The sequence below is a fragment of the Crinia signifera genome, chromosome 6 (assembly GCF_055691185.1).
Source record: "Crinia signifera chromosome 6, ASM5569118v1, whole genome shotgun sequence".
NCBI lineage: Eukaryota > Metazoa > Chordata > Amphibia > Anura > Myobatrachidae > Crinia > Crinia signifera.
Genome location: NC_139222.1, coordinates 210,337,523 through 210,352,004, shown reverse-complemented (window position 1 = coordinate 210,352,004; position 14,482 = coordinate 210,337,523). Strand labels below are relative to the sequence as shown.

Sequence of the window (14,482 nt, the reverse complement as noted above, 5' to 3'; positions counted from 1 at the left end):
CCCATTAGTGAGTTTAATGATTTATTGAACTAATGTTTAGTACCTGTACCAGAGAGGCTAGATAGAAAAAGAGCTACGCATTACCCTAGTACCCTCTGATCCCTCATAAATAGTCTTTATTTATTTATTTATTTTCATTTAAATACATTTCAGGCACGCGTTAATGTGCATGACGCTTCTCTTGAATAACTTTGTCCTTCACACACATTAATATGATGAATTTCACCTCTGACTCATGTGCAAAGCGGATAGCCAACCACTGCGGACATCTGACACTTTAGCAAGCTGTGTCTGGAAGTGAGTCAGCAATAATCAGGGACAAATGTAGGCTTTCCAGAGGTAAAGTACTGCAATAGTATTTCCAATACCACCCTGCCTGTCCTGTGTTCTCATTCTGCCACCGTCACTGGGTAACAGCATCAGATTAATCAAATTACATTTATTTAGATTTACATACATATAGGCCAATGGGAGAAAAGAAAAAAATATATACACGCCCAAAGGGGTAATAAGAAAGGGGCAGAGAGGTCTATTCATGATGGTTTGCGTTAAAGAATTGCTACTTATTACTATAGATCTAATCAGTTCACTGAAATCTATAGTTTTCTGAAGTAGCGATTCATGTATACTTACCTTGCTGGTGAGTTAATCCAAAAAAGGTGGACTCCAGAGATCTGATCATCAGCTGCGGTTGCTCTGTCTCAGCATGCAGGAGTCTCCTGGTTCACTGTGGAGTCTCCTGCTGTCCTGAAAAATTAAAAGAAATCCCCCAGTCTCCACTGTAACAGTGAGGGTGGGAAGCTTAGTAGCCCAAGGAGAACTGCATACTGCTGAACTAAGGTACAATTTCACAACTGTTCAATGTTTTTTTCAGACAGGCATCCTGAACCCTTAAAGGAGGCAATTGTAAGACCTCTTCTTAAAAAAAAAAACTAAATACAGGTCTCAAACCTTATTTTTGTAGGAAATGTTATTGAGAAAGCTGTTATAAATCAACTAGAAAGTGGAAACCCTCCTGACAACCCATTATATGTATGGAATGGAGATTCCATTGGAATGGAGCAGGAGAAAGAGAACACAGCCCTGGTATATGTGTTACATGATCTTCTGATGGCAAAAGACAGTACAATTTTAATCCTGCTGGATCTCTCTGCATCATTTATGATAGGGCCTCAGCCTTAAAGGCAGAGGCGTAAATTCATCCTCACCGGGAGGCAAGTTCTAGTTTACGGTATCGTTTCCTTAAAAAAACAAAGGAAAACAAATATTTTGTGTTTGTGTGTTTGAGCCCACAGTGAGGTGGCAGGGTTCCACCTACACTATGTGAAATTGGCTGGTGGGTTAGGGTCTGACAAGCATTGAGAATCAGCATTTACCAGTGGGTCCTATCTCACAGTTCAGCAGTATTGGGTGCTCCATCACTTGCTGCAGCACAGCTTGAGTACCAGGTACCAGGTGGGAGTCATTCTGTCCCCTATTGCAGGTGATAGCAGGGCTCCTGGGATAGAGCCCCAAAGCTCCATCGAAAAAGCAGAAGTTACATTTGGATCCTGTTATGAACCACACAGGTGTGCTGCTGTAAATAAAGAAGCCCATTTAGTGATTGGAGCCCTGAGGCAGGTGACTGCATTGCCTCCGTGTGTTACACCCGTACTTAAAGTACAACAGCACAGCCAGCCAACTGGACTGACACTTTGGGGAACAGAATTACAAAACTGTGATCATGTGCAGAATCTTGGCATGGTGCTGGATGGTGGCTTGAGACTTAAACATCAGATATCAGCCACAATCAAATCCTCATTGTTTAATATGATGAACATAGCCAGAATAAAACTTATTTCCCTCTGAAGATCTGTCAAAAGTCATACCTGTATTAGTATCATCTCGTTTGTATTACTGCAATGTCCTTTACCTTGGTCTCCCAGCAAAATAACTGCACCGATTAAAGCTGGTACAAAACACAGCTTTTTAGGCTGGTAACCAACCAGCCCTGTTATAGCCACATAACTCCCCTTCTCTACTCTCTCCACTGTCTGCTTGTAAGATGGCAAATTATCTTCAAGATTAACTTACTGAAGTTTCAAAGCCCTACATGACCAAGGCCCAAGGTACCTGAAGCAGCTTCTGATTCCATACTGTCCCACCCGATTACTGCGATCTGTAGATGAAGGACTTTTAGCAGTATCTAGAGTCTTCTGTAATTCATCTGGGGTCAAGCTTTTAGCCTTGCAGCTCCGAATCCATGGAACTCACTTCCCCACACAGATTGAAAGACCCCCACTCTAACTATGGGGCCCTGGTATCTTCTGCTCACAGATCCTTACCTGGGGTGGCTTTCCTGGGTGCAATGGAATCCGGTAAGTGCCCTCCTCCTTCTGTGCGTACGCAGACTGACTGCTTTCTTCCTACACTGATTGATTCTGAGATATGTGCTGTACTTCCTGATGCTGAGCTGAACAGTTGTGTCCTGGGGAGGACTGTGACCCTTCTTCCAGGGCACTGGAACATCATGACCTTGCTACTAACACCTTGATTAGTTTTCTGAATTGCTGCCTTACTGCTAGTCATCCTCTGCTCCCTGATTTAAGTTGAGTCATGTATATTTTGCAACATTACTGCATGACACTGTAAAGGTGCCCACACACGTTACAATTACTGTATACAATATTGTATACAATATCGCATCTCATCGCTTCTCGGTTTTGCGAAGAGATGAGATCTAGTACAAAAAGTATGTGCAGCACTATACTTTTTGCACTAGATCTCATCTAGTACAAAAACTGAGATGCGATGAGATGCGATATTGTATACAATAATTCTAACGTGTATGGGCACCTTTACTGTTACTTACAGGACACAGGGGTCCTTCTCCTCACCTGTGTACTGCAGAATCAAGAGGTTGGATCTCTCCCAGATCCCAGAATCTTCTCAAAACAACTACACTGATTACTGATTGTCTGCGGCGCACCCTCACACACGATATAAATAACCATTGTCACGCATTGGGCTGATTCTGACTAGGGTGCAAATCCAATAAACCGGTAAATTAGCACATGTTTGTGACTGCACATATAAGCCATACATAAATCCTCTGTGACACTATGCTGCACGTCATAATCTAGTTTTCACCTGCCACACACCTCTGAGTGGCAATAGATACACCCATAGCATTCGCAGCACTTAGTCTACAGCATTTTACTGCAAACTACTGTAGACTCTCCAAGAGACTAGTTTACAAAAGTAGCCAAGTACAGTATGCAGGTATGCAGTATGATAACTTCCACTGCGTACTAGGGCTAATTAATGAATCTCACTCTTAGGGGTATATTTACTGAAGGACGATTTTCATCTATGAAAAACCAAATCAACCTTTAGTAAATATATTGTTTAGTATTCCTCAAATAATAAAATTATATACCTCCCTAATGTAAGATGGGACCCCTCCTGCCCCGCTCACAGTCACTTCCCTCATAGGTTTCTATGGGGGATGCCATGATGACTAAGGTAACAATATTGGGCGGCATCACATCGAGTCCCAGAACTACCATCAGTCTGAGATGGCAGTAGCTCATTGTAGCCTATAGACTACTTATCGCACTGCCGGCGGGGCAGTGCGGTTAACATGGGTCAGCTCTGGGTCAGTACTATCTGCACATCGGCAGAACCCTTGCATCCGTCAAAGCAGATTGCAGGGGCAGGCTCCTTTTGGTTTCCCTGTCCCTGCGTCTGCAGGGATATACATCGCACCAATAGGATTACATATTGCAATGCGATCCAGGGCGGTAGATCCCACCCAGATTGCATTGTATATGCGATCCTATTGTAAATAGGCCCCTAAGAGGACATCTGTGACAGAACAGAATTTTCATTCTTTTTACTTAATGATATGACTCTCATGTTATCACTGGGATACAAGCTCTTATGTTTAGTAGCTCTATCCATGTGCTTTTTCTGCAAACCACTGGGGGGATGGCCACCTTTTATGTGCTTGATGCTTTTATCCCTATGGCTCTGGTATTGCATGTTATTTGTAAGCATAGGGTACAGATGGAAAGCAAAGTGCATATGTATGTGCATTGGTAATTAGAAGTGCATTTACCAGGAACCCACCACCATATTCCCTACTACCCTCGATTCAACATTGCACAGCCTTTAATCATCCCAATCTCTTACTTCTCTCTATATTTGTTAAGTGCTTTGAGTAACATGATGAAAAGCACTATATACAGTAAATGTATTCTAAGTATTACTATATTCTTACAGCCAATGCCCTATTAATAAAGTTTTGAACATTGCAAATGACTGTATTTCCTAATACATTTTTCATTTTACCAACGAACAGTCTACAATCTGGAAACCGTTATGTGAATCTGATGTCTATGATTTATGTACTTTAAGTTATTAATAAATACATTACATTAATCCAGTCTTTTCTATATACTGTAAAGTGTTTAATGTAGTTTTTGTATCTTTTAGTCGATTAATTTTGTTTTCCAATCTTTTGGAAACAAATAAAAAAGCTCAATTGTAATTTTCTTAAAGACCAAATTAATCTAAAAAAAAATAGTTTAAAACACAAAAAAAGTACAAAAAAATTAAGTCAATACTATACTTATCCACTGTCACAGGGTCCCTAGAAGGCGTGGGGTCTCATAGGATGATGCCTATATATTTTTGGTAAACCATCATTGGTTCTAGCACATAACGTTTTTTAAAATTTGGACAAGATTAGGGATGCCAATCCCGGGGCATTTTTTCAATCCCGGAATTTGGGGTTGAAAAATGCCCAATCCCGGGATTCCCGGGATCCCGGGATTGGCTTCCATAATATAAAAACCCTGCCTCGGCCGCCACGCATATTTACTTACAGATGCGTGGTGCGGCCGGGAGCTGGGTGGTTGGGCGAGCAGGGAAGATGGAGCCAGGGTGGGAGAACGAGCTGGGTTGATGGAGCCCGGGCTGGGTGCCTGGTGTGTGTACTGGTCGCTGGATAGTTGAGCGGGCTGGTCCACTGGTGGGCAGGTGATCAGCTGGTCAGCCTAGTCCGCTGCTGGCCGGTCTGGTCTGTTGGTGGGCGGGTGTTCAGGCCGGGCACAGGACAGAGGCAGCTTGTGCGGCCTGCGCAGTGTGACCTTTGACGTCGTCACGCTGCACAGAGCCACGCTGCCCGGGATGGGAGAAGCCGGGCAGCTGCTGAGCACCGGCTCAGACGCTGCCTGGCATTAGAATGCACATGCGCAGTCTAATCCGGAAATACCAGGATTGGAAACTCCAATCCCGGGATTGAAATCCTACCATTTTGGGGGCCAAATCCCGGGATCTCACTGATCCCGGGATTGGCCACCCTAGACAAGATACAATGATTCAAGATACAAGATTTTTTTCTAGATATCCCACCTTTCTATTACTTTACGGATAGATTTTTCCTTATACTAGATGTTTCATCCAGTACTTAAAAATACACCTTTTATTTAATTCCACGTTTAAGATTGGATTGCCATGTCAACATTCCCATTTATACAATACTAGAAAGAAGGGAGGGTGGTTTACCAGACTGAGGCCCTTATTCTGATTGACGCGGACTTTACCGCATACTTTCGGATCGCGTCTTTACGCCGTCTGCGCATGCGTGGAGAACGCAACGCGCATGTGCCAGGCCTTGACTCCGTACCAGTTCGGCCAAATCCCGTCCCAAACTGTTCCCCGCAATCAGTCGGGAAATATGGGCGTATTATGGGCGTCATGCGGAATGACACATGGGCGTAGTTTCAAAGTGGGCAAAACGGGGCGGAAACATGGGCGGACACGGGGGAGTACACTTATGTTGGGGGGCGTACATTCGGATACCACTCCGAATGCACGCGATCAAAAAGGGAAGAAATGTGCGGTGTCCACAAGTGTACTATTGCTTTGCGGACACCACTCGTTCATGCGGTAGGCGAACGTACGCCTAATGACTACAAGCATTAACACCTGAACCCAATAGAATCGACTCCTTTACTCATTACTCACTAATAGGACGCTTGTCAGTGCTTTAATTGAAACCATTGCTGCTTCAAGGAAACCGTACTAATCCCCCACATATGCTGTACTTGTCACACACTTTAAAACTGCTAACAATGGACATGACTGAATATTAATACTAGCAATACACATGTGTATTCGACATGTACTCATGAAACCACACATTTTTGGTAAAGTAAACAAATTTATTTCTATACATGTCACAGTCAATGCCACTGTGATGCAATGACCAAAAAATAAAAAATCCCAAACAAAAACAACATGGCAGGAATGTACAAAAATAAATAAGAATACAAAACAAATATAATTGCACACAGATGGACTCCAGCACCTCCTATGTGCCACTGCACATGCAGCCAGTGGGAAATGAGGAGGCTGCTGGCCCTTCGACAGCAGGCCAACCTGCACCTGACCATTCTACAGCAGGGCAACCTACACCTGGCCCTTCTGCAGCAGGCCAACCTGCAGCTGACCATTCTACAGCAGGGCAACCTACACCTGGCCCTTCTGCAGCAGGCCAACCTGCAGCTGGCTCATATGCACCATCAGCAGAATCATTTGGAACACAACCGGGGACTTAGCAACATCACTTCAAGTACAGCTGACAGTAATGGCAGGCAAAAGAGGGCAACAGGGGAACCAAAAAGGACATATGAAGCAAGGGCTCATCTGGTTACCCTCAGCACGTGATTGGACACAAGAAGCTGACACACACAGCACAATGGAAGATTTGGGAACACATAACGGTGGAGATTAATGCAGCCACAAGTTCATTTGCGACCACGTTTGGCCTTGGTAGGCTCCTTGGCCTGTGCAGCAGCTCTTCGGCCACGGACAGATGCTGGGGCAGGTGGAGCAGATGATGTAGAGGGGTTGGCTGGTCTACCCCTCCTGCCAGCAGGGAGTGTTGCCGGTGGTAATGCACCAGAAACGGATGACATTAGGACCCTGTTGCTGGTAACCAGCTCCACCATAAGCTCATTATGGTGGAGGAGGAGATCATTTTGGCGGGTGGCTTGCTCGGCCAGCACCTGAGCACTTGCAGCCATGGCCTGCATGCTCGCAGCGATGGCCTGCTGGGTGCTGACCAAGCTCGCCATGATCTCCTCGGTCCTACGCATCCGTTCTGATGCCAACTCTCCCTGCTGGTTGATGTCCCCAAGCATGTTGGCCAAGGTGGCAAAATCGGCTTGGGCCGATGGCTGCTGCTGCACAGGCCTACCACTGGGGCCAGGTGGCACGGACTCCTCCACCTCCTGAGCAGAGTCGTCACCAAGCAGTGGGGTGTCTGTGGAAAATGATAAACACAATTAGGACACATTCTAAGATACTTACTTGCACAAGTTTATGGCATGACCAATATTTACCTTCCAGAAAAGACGCAAACACTTCAGCTGGGGCCTCGCTATCCATCGTGCTCACCCCCCTGACCTCCTCAACTGATATACAGCACTCGGCCATCAACTCCAGGGGGGTGAGCTCTAGCCCTTATGGCATGGGCCCGGCCCCAGATGTCTGGCTGTGTTGCCACCGCTTGGTCATCTTCCTCTTCAGGTTGGTTTTGAAGTCCTGCCACCTGCAATGTAAGTTGACATATTAATACCTGTCACTCCAGATGTTAGCTGTTGCAGCCATTGCTCTGTGCAACATATTATGACATGTGGTTAATGTCCAAAAGATAACATTACATGCAACTATGATCTCAACCGTTACAATACACATTCACAATCACCGTACTCTAACTCTCAACTAAATAACATGGCAATAATGTCTGTGTATCGTAACAACTTCACAGGCCATTTGCAAAATCCATCTAAGCATGAATTCAATCATTACTTGCCTATTACTGGGCACATGTATCACAAAACAACTTGCCTCTTCTTCACATGGTCCGTCTCACGAACTTGTGGCGCAACTTCATTAATCTCTGCCGTTATCTGTTCCCAAATCTTCCATCTGCGTGTGTGTGTCAGCTTCTCCGATGGACACTCAATCCAATCACGTGCTCGGGGAACCAGGATGGCAAGCTCCTGTGCTTCATATGCCTTATTTCTTGTAGTTGGTTCCTCTGTTGCCCTCGCTGTCCCCTTGCCACGTCCATGGCCACGCCCCCTGGCACGTGTCGCTGCACTTGAAGTGCTGGCCATGGTACTACCTTGTGAAGTCCCCGGTTGTGTTCCAAACGATTCTGCTGATGGTGCATATGAGCCAGCTGCAGGTTGCCCTGCTGCAGAAGGGCCGGGTGTAGGTTGCCCTGCTGTAGAATGGTCAGGTGCAGGTTGCCCTGCTGTAGAAGGGCCGGGTGTAGGTTGCCCTGCTGTAGAATGGTCAGGTGCAGGTTGCCCTGCTGTAGAAGGGCCAGCAGCCTCCTCATTACCCACTGGCCGCATGTGCAGTGGCACATAGGTGGTGCTGGAGTCCATCTGGTCAAATAGTTGCTGCAGGTCTGGGTCCACCTCTGGTTGTGATCCAGACATGTTAGCAACAACATTGTCACCTTCTAATACACCTTTATATACTGTTTGTGTATCCTGTTTGGCGGACATCAGCGGCAGCTGCGTTCCGTGCGTGTGCGTACGTCGCTGTTTTTTCGCGCCGCATACGGTGGCGGAAATTCCATTGTGTAAAACCTGGCGAAAGTTCGACATGAAATACTGGTCACCAATTCTAACATTGCATAGAATCTTCTGATACACCTGTGACTATTGCACAATACACATGCTATTTGCTAGCATGACATGACATTTGGTTCATGACTACTGTGGTATTGTTGAGTTTGATTGCAAGCTAAAAGTAGCCCAATCCCTTAGAAAATCCAGGCCACAAATCATGCAATACTCATCACTACTGTTATAGACCACACATGTGAGAGGCCTATAAATAGTGAGTTGCTGCTACAATCATTTGTCAGCAGATCTGGACTTGTCAGGGTCTAAGGTAAGCTCTTCCATGGTCCATGTAGATATGCTATCCATTAGCAATGTAAGTGTATGAATGTATGCACCATTGCCTCACTGACTACAGATTGTTGGGCCAGCAAAGTGCTTGTAGCATTATTGCAACATGTCACATGTTCACTATTTCACTCACAGGTCTTAAACCTGTGTGGGTTCATCTATTGCAGGACAACATGTCCCAGCAATAGATGAAATGTCTCATAGTACATGATGTCGGCAAAAAATGCTGACACCTTTATCTGTGTGTTCAGGACGGTGTGTATTGAGTTCATATTATTGTTCCATCATTATAGGGTCAAATGGATCTTCGGGATTTCACGGGGCGGCCATCTATTGTACGTATTGAAGCCTACAAATATATTTGTAGTGGGATATGGCCATTATGTGCATAGGTGCATCAGTATGTATGTTCATTTCTTTATAGGTTGCTGAAGCAATGATGCGCTACATGGAAAGGAGGCTAAGGGCACTTGCGGCTCTCCCCACTCGTCGCCCAAGGAGGCCAGGATGTGCTAGAATCTATCGCACACGGGTGACTCTGTTTGCTATGCCCGATGATGAGGTACTTACTAGGTACCGGTTACCGCCACATGTAATTCTGGATCTGCTCACGTTAATTGAGAGCGATCTGGAACCTCTACACGGGATCACGACAGCAATTCCGCCTCACACACAGCTGCTGGCGGTGTTGCATTTCTGCGCCTCAGGATCATTCCAACAAGTAGTGGCAGTACTTGCTGGAATATCTCAGCCGGCCTTCTGCCGAATCCTGAGGCGTGTGACGTCGGCCATGTTCAGGCGCAAGGGGCACTTCATGGCCATGACATTTGCCACCGAGACCCTGCGCAGAAGCCAGCAGGCCTTCCATCAAATTGCTGGCTTCCCTAATGTGATAGGGGCTGTGGATGGCACCCATGTACCATTTGTGCCTCCATCTCGAAGTGAGAAGATATATAGGAACCGCAAATTGTTCCACTCACTGAACGTGATGGTGGTATGTGGCCCATCCATGGAGATTCTCGCCTTCAACTCGAAGTTTCCCGGAAGTGCCCATGACTCTCATGTCATCCGACAAACCGGGATATGGCAAAGACTACAAGAGCTGGAAGGCCGTGATGCGTGGGTTCTGGGTGACTCCGGTTACCCATGTACGCCCTGGCTACTTACGCCGTACAGCTACCCAGCACCGGGCCCACAGGAGGCATTCAATGGGGCGCATGTTGCCACCAGGCAAGTGGTGGAGCGCTCAATTGGCCTTTTAAAGGGTCGATTTAGAGTGCTCCACCGCACTGGTGGTGACTTACAGTATGCGCCTCAAATGGTGTCGAGGATCGTGGGCCTGTGTATATTTTTCCACAACATTGCTGTGCGGCGTGAGATACCCTTTGATGAGTGGGAGGTACCATCTGAGCCGCAAGATCCGCCCATGCGCCCATCCCGCGCCCCTGAATGCCGGAGGGGATACCAGCTGCGGGACTCTGTGGCGCAAAGATACTTCAGGTACATGTTATCGAGTTGACAGAACACACCAATTTTAGTCAAAATCAGCCCTTCAAATAAGTACAGTGTGTTAGTTGTCAGTGTTACAAAACTAAAATTAGCCAGCCTGCCCTCCTAATGGCAAAGAAATAGGAGATATTTATCATATGTGCTTAGTTTTGGGGGAAGTTCAATATAGGTGCTAATTATTATACCTTGTACAAGGGATCTTATGTGTTTGTTATATCTTCATTATTGTAGTTGATACTATCCCTGATGACTGGTGAGTACATTGATTTATTCTCTAATGTGTTGGGGATTTTTTCCTGTGTTGATGTATGATTTGTTTGCAGATATATATATATATATATATATATATCTATATATATGATATTTGAATTTATTCACATGTTTCAACATTTCAAGGAGCAGGCAGGCAGGCAGGCAGGCAGGCAGGCAGGCAGGGCTGGTGTATAATGCTGGTCTCAGGATACCTGCAAGTATGTGTATGTGTCTTTTACACATAAATGTACGCATACACATAGATGCATAGAGTAAGTAATGCTAACTACAGCTATGCGTTGCTAAGCTATAGCACGCGTTGCTTGGCGGAGCGAGGCGTCATTGGATTTGCTAAGTGCATACACACTGTGTTTTATATATATCAGATTTGTTCATTGCCATACATCAGCACTACTGTTTTTAAGGCATGCGAATTTGTCACCATTTGTGTTGGCGCAGAGACGCTGTTCATGTAAAGATGAACAATAAAGTTATTAACACAAATAACTGTGATCAACCAATGCCACCACCTGATTGGTTGATAGATGCCATTGTTAACATGGCGGAGACACGAAGGGCAGACCCCTTTACACATGCGGAGCTGAGGGTTCTGGTCTCCGTCATGGAGACAAGGCTGGGCCGTGCGGGGCCCTTTATCACTAACCGCCATAAGCGGAGGGCCTATGCTGCGGCAGGGCGCCGTATTTACGCCCGCACTCGGGTGCGGAGGTCCCTCGGGCAGCTCGAGAGGCGGTGGTCGGACCTCCGCAGGCGCCAGCCCCAGCTGTTGCAGCAAATCAGGGGCGAAATTGCTGATTGTGAGTATTTTAGCTATGAAATTTCGCACTTACAACATAGCATATATAAACAATAACAGGTGTCTCATGATAAGTGGGTGTCCATGGGTTTAAAAGTCCATAGACTGTTATGTGTGCTTCTTCCTGGTTAACATGCAGTCATGTGGCTTTTATATGTAATGACATAGCATTGAGGATTCTGATGCATACAATGTGCCAGATCTAATATGTGTTACACATTGATAAATGCCAGGGTTGTAATGTTTGAACAAATTACTAACAATCACATAATAATTTAAATGTCACATTTTTGAGTCCATTAACAGTAAGGAGCTACTTGCCTGCATCGTTTGCCATCATTATCACCCTTCCATGTATGTCTTGTTATGGATTAATACATGTGCCCCAATGACCCGACATTGACCATGATTTTTTTTTCTACCACACAGCACGAGCCCGAGCACGACAGGCCCGTGAAGAGGCCGAGGCAGCCCTGGCCCAGGAGGAGGCCCAAGACCCTGAGGAGGAGGTGGCGGCAAGGGTGGAGGAGGAGGAAGTGGAGGAGGAGGAAATGTTGGAGGAGATGGTGGAGGAGATGGTGGAGGAGGTGGTGGAGGAGGAGGAGGTGCCTGAGGAGGTGGTGGTGGAGGAGGTGGAAGAGGAGTTGGTGGCAGAGGAGGAGGTGTTGGTGGCGGAGGAGGAGGTGGAGGAGGAGGTGGTGGTGGTGGAGGAGGAGGTGGAGGAGGAGGAGGTGGAGGAGGAGGAGGAGGTGGAGGAGGAGGTGCTTGTGGCGGAGGAGGTGGACGTGGTCATGGTGGCAGAGGAGCTGGCGGAGGAGGGGGCTGAGGAGGCCACGGTTGCCCCAGAGGATTCCGATTCCGAGGGGGAGGAGGCGTGCCAAGCCCCGGAGTCCCAGCAGATCGGTATGTTTACATAATGCATCATTCATGAAGTAGTTGTACTGGTATTTGTTATGTAGCACTGGTGATTAAAAATTTTGTTCCAATACTATTCATATAGACCCCAAAGTGGGTAGCTACAGATACAGGTACGGGTTAGATGGGGTGTCCAAGGCATCCCTTTCATCCAGGACACCTCTCAATTACACAGGTTTGTGGGATGGGTTGGAGCTCCATTTTGACTGCCACATAACCGTTGTAGTTAAACAGGATCCTGGAGTAAAGGGATGAGTGGATCATTTGTGGATTAAATTCACCTGCTGCAATCGTAGATTATGACCCATCAAATAGTGGAATCTATATTGTTGGTGAATGTTATTTATAAACTCTAGGATGTATGCTATAAATGGAGTATGGCCCGGCCTACCTTGGAATGGAGTCAGAAGTTGCCAGTGTCCCAGGAGCCTCCTCTACCTAAACACCCCCTGTAGTTCAGATTGTTTTTTTGCCCTCACAGAATTGTAGGTTGGTTTAGACAGAATTATGATTTTGAGGATGTGTACTGTGCATTCCTGACATTTGCATAACTCCCATGCCACGAACCATCACTGAACTTAGACTGAGCAGATTGTGACAAGTTCTTATTGACGGAGGCCATGACATGCTTGTCATTGGTTAGTCATGGGTGGGTTGTGACTGAGAAGAAACACTATGACTGTTATGTCTTCTGCAGAGTAAAGGGTAGAGGCAAAAAAAGACAGTATGTAGTAAATAAGTTTGCATGTATGTATATATGTATGTGTCATATCTATTTATCTATGTGTGTCTCTATCTCTCTACATAGATAGATATATATATATATATATATATATATATATATATACACATGTCACCTAGCATTTGTGCAATTTATGTCGCAGTATGTGAAATGTATGCATGAATAACATGACTAATTTTTGCCCCTTTGACATGCCCACAGATGACACCACACCGGCAGATGAGGGGGTGCGTGGGGCCCTCCTGCGGGCGGAGCACCATTTGAGGCTACTGCTAGCCGACCTGCAGGACCTCAGAGATCTCCTGATTTAATTTATTATTTGATATTTTTTTATTTATATGTTAATTGTGTTTTCAAATAAATTGTTTATGCAAGTTCACAGTTGTTGGTTTTCTTTGCACATTAAACAGTAGATGTGTAGATTGTTTATAATCTTTTACACAGGGTCTAATACAAACCATTGCACTTAAATTGCTGTAAGGGTTAATGTGTGCAATGCATGTGTTAGGCATGCTTGTAAGGATATATTGGCATCTAATTGATTCCAATTCCAAATAAGCAGTTTTTTATGAGGATAGGTAATTGAATAAGTGGGTCATGTGATGTATTGCAGAAGATACTTAATAGTGGGTTGTTTGGCGTAAATACTCCGCTTACGGGCGGTAGCACCGCTTGGCTCCCGGTCGGATGCGGTATTTCCGAGCATACTCTGTAATACTCTGTAATACCGTGCAGAATCTGAGTGTTTCTCCCGCACACGCATGGTTTATATGTCGTCCGTAAACACGCCCTGTTCTTAAAGAGTGAGTCCGTCCGAATGCGGAGGACACGTGGGCGTTTCTACGGACGATGGCCGCATGCGGCAAAACACCGTGGCGTGCGGACCGCTCCGTAAGAATGCGGGAATATCCGCACCGATCTGAATAAGGGCCTGAGTGCCTCCCCTGTGTAGGATACCAAGTGGGATTCTGAGTGAGGGAAGGATAAGTGGCAGAGGAATTAGACTATAATAGAACAATAAAATAATACTTCCTTTGGCTCAGAAGGGGGTTTTATTCATGCGTAGAAGGAAAAAAAAAACAGAAAAAGACAATGGGCAGTATTCAATGAGCATTTTGGTGATGTGCAGCGAATCCTGTTTAGGATTCGCTGCACATTCGCCACTGCTCGCCGCGTTCCGGAGCCTCGCCGGCTCCAGTATTCAACGATTCAGGGGCTCGCTGCCCCTGACCAGCGAATTTTAATTCCTGCGGCGATGCCACAGTG

General features: G+C 45.9%; 1 long non-coding RNA gene across 1 annotated transcript; it reads left to right on the top strand.

The window, feature by feature from the left end:
• The first annotated feature begins 12,370 nt into the window (after positions 1–12,370).
• On the top strand, positions 12,371–13,595 carry LOC146007202 (uncharacterized). Its single transcript, XR_014444278.1, has 2 exons — positions 12,371–12,462; positions 13,418–13,595. It is a non-coding gene; the product is annotated as an uncharacterized LOC146007202 (long non-coding RNA).
• Positions 13,596–14,482: the final 887 nt, after the last annotated feature.